The sequence below is a fragment of the Mastomys coucha genome, unplaced genomic scaffold (genome assembly GCF_008632895.1).
Source record: "Mastomys coucha isolate ucsf_1 unplaced genomic scaffold, UCSF_Mcou_1 pScaffold17, whole genome shotgun sequence".
NCBI lineage: Eukaryota > Metazoa > Chordata > Mammalia > Rodentia > Muridae > Mastomys > Mastomys coucha.
In genome coordinates this window covers 35538464-35541879 of record NW_022196899.1, presented here as the reverse complement: position 1 = coordinate 35541879, position 3416 = coordinate 35538464, and positions in this window count along the sequence as shown.

The following is a 3416-nucleotide window of genomic DNA, read 5'->3' as shown; positions in this document are numbered from 1 at the left end:
ATTTCTTTGAGGGTGCCATTTATGTCTTTCTTAAGGTCCTGTATCATCATCATGATAAGTGATTTTAGTTATGAATCTTGCTTTTCCAGTGTGATGGTGTGTCCAGGACTTGCTATGGTGGAATTGGGTTCTGATGATGGCAAGTGACCTTGGTTTGTGTTGTTTATTTTCTTATGCTTGCCCCCTGCCATCTGGTTAACTCTAGTGCTACTTGCCCTTGCTAAATCTGATTGGAACCTGTCCTTCCTGTGATCCTGGTTGTGTCAGAACTCCTCAGAGTCAAGCTGCCTCTGTGAACCTGTGATTCTGAGATCCTGTGATCCTGGGCTTGTTCAGAGCACCTGGGAGTGGAGCTTCCTCTGGGTGTTGTGGGACTGGCTGCAGAGCTTGTGCCCAAGGTCTGCTCAGGACACCAAACCAGACAGACAGGAAGGAACCCGAGTCACTGGGCTGGCAGAATTCCTGTGTGCCTGGTTTGGCTAGTCCCAGTTACTCCCAGTGTTGGGACAGATGTTGGTTCCTGCTCACCTCTGATCCTGGGTGTGTCAGAGTGCCTGAGAGTTGAGCTTCCTCTGGGTGTTGTGGGACTGGCTTCCGCCCAAGGTCTGCTCTGGATCCCAGCCCAGACAGACTGGACTTAGGCATATTTTAAAATGGTCTGAGTCTAAAAGTAACCAGATGGTGAGGAAACTCACTGCTGCAATAATACTCCCCCTGAGTCTGCTTTCTAAGATATTGTTTCAGGAAAAATTACTGTGAGGGAGCATGATATTTTTGCCAAAAGAGAAAATCATCTTAAAACAGGATTTCCCAGCAGTGAAAGGCAGAGAGAGCAGATTAAAGCCCTGGTAATGTAACAGTGATGATTACACTTGGGCTACTTTTCAGGCCCCAAATCCCAGTGTCCATTGCTTTGCCCTCCAGAGATGTCAGATGGATCAGAGAACCTTCAGAGAAGCATCTCTTCTAAAGCCCAAATGAGAAAAACTAAATTTCCTTCTGCCAGGCACCTTGGTGCACACCTTTAAAGACAGTACTTGGGAGACAGAGTCAGGAGAATCTCTGTGAGCTGGAAGGCAGCCTGAATTCTAGGCCAGCCAGGGTTACATAGTTAAGAACTTGTCCCAGAGAGACCAGGATGAGGATGGAGAATCCTCCAGTGGCCTGACTTACATTCCCCTTCACTGTTACAGTGGCCGAGAGTCATTAAGTCTTCAGGTGTGAGCTGCTGATGGGGCTATAGAAAGCAGAGTCCACTCAGGCTTGAACGCCAGCATCTTTTTTGACAAATTGACCATATTTCATAGTTAAGGACATTTTACCTGTGCTTTGTGGATGTGCAAAAGCAAAGCTGTGAAACAATACAGACCCACTCAGGTGTGTTTCTCATTGTCAATCATCTTTTGTAATTTGTTGCTTACTGAAATTTAAAAGAGTAGATGCATGAAATAAGGAAAACTGAAATGAAAATATAACATTAAAGGTAACAAGTGGTGTGGTTTCAGCTGCTTTTTATGTCAAGCTTTATAATCTAGCAAAAGGGAAGCTTAACATACTGCCATCAAAACTCTAGGTCAGGGAATAAAAGCATTAGCTTGTGAGGTACCTGCCCAAGCAGATATGAGTAAATTATTTGATCACCATAAAGTAGGCTTTATCATATGTCCAAAAGCATTTCAAAGCTAGGGAAGGTGAACTCTAAATATCCTAACTTCAAAAAATCTTGGCTTTTTGTTGCAATGACCACAATCACCATTATCATACTAATCTTAGATTTTATCTACAGCCATTTTTCAGAAGCAAAGGGGAAGGTGGATGGGGTTAAGAACTCGTGGAGGGGAGACCAGGAAGGGGGATAACATTTGGAATGTAAATGAATAAAAGGATTAATAAAAAATAAAATAAATGTTTATGTTTATAGAGGATAAGAATAAGTTAACCAAAACTAAGGATTATGAGGAATCTTTATGGAAGCATATATTTTTAAGTTAATTTAAAATATATAACTTGTAAAAGGTAATTTAAACACAGATGCCCTGCTTGAGTGAACAATGTTTCCCCCAGAATAACATTGTGGGTTATTAAGTGAAAATCTCAGGGCCATGCATGAGTCTACTCTACAAATGCACAAATAACAAGTTATTGTTCTACGTTGCCCACCATAACTAGCAAGAAAGACCTTATGACCGAAGACACATCACACTTGGTTTAAGGATATAAAAAGGGAAGTTGGAACTGACCTGAAACTATCCTTCCTGGCTCCCCTAGTGTTGGGAAGTGCCGTGCATTGCTATCAGAGTCTTATCCATCTGTAAACCCTGAATGCTACAAAACTAACTTATCAGGCAAGACACCCAGGTATGAAACTGCCAAGAATAAATAAAAGCTAGTCAAGATAAATAAATTTTGTGTTTAGCATTAATCTCTAACTTTTACAGATTTAAAAATCATATTTGAAAAGAATACTAGAAAATTCAATAATAAAATATACTTTAGATTTTTGGTGAGGTATTAAATTTACAAGTAAATTAATAAAAGCATGCACATAGAATACTCTAATGAAAGCAAATATGTATATAATCTTGATTTCAAGTCCATTGTTCAAAGAACTGGCTAGATAGCCCAGGAAATAGCGGTACAGTTCAGATCTGGGTATCAGGAGTTCAATCCCAAGAATTTACATAAAAGTGAAAAGAGAGAATCAAATCTACAAAATTCCATCTAATCACCAAATACAAAATATAACACATGTACCCTCCCACACACATCATATATACATACATAGTAAACACATGCACATATAATGATAAAGTGTTAAGTAAGATTGTTTTAAGCTTATATTAAGATACAAATAATAATGAAAAGGTTGCTAAAATTAACTAGAACTTGAAAACAAAATTGAAAGACAAAATGTCAATGTCAAATGTGCAAGAAAATATATCTTTAAATTTAGTATATGATAAACACACAGGAAGTGAGAAACACAAAGAAAATATACATATTATGAATGGTACATATATGAGGTAATTTTTATCAATTGTCAAATTTCAGTGCTTTGTAGTAATATTCAGTCTGCTTCTGTGTCAAGATATAAATATTCATCAAAAATATTATTACTTATGAGTAGATCATCTTTTCCTGTATTTACATAGTTGTAAATACATAGAAATATACATTACTTCAGTAATGAAAAATAACTTACAAATATAACTATATATTTTGAATCAGAAGTTCCTTGGGCCCAGAGCTAGGCTACAACATAATGAACACAAATTGATCTAGAAAAATGTATTTATCCTAGCCTTTAGAATTGCCACTGTGGGAAAAATTTCCTAAAGAGAACACCACTAGCTTATGCTCTAAGATCAAGAATTAACAAATGAGACCTCATAAAATTGCAAAGCTTCTGTAAGGCA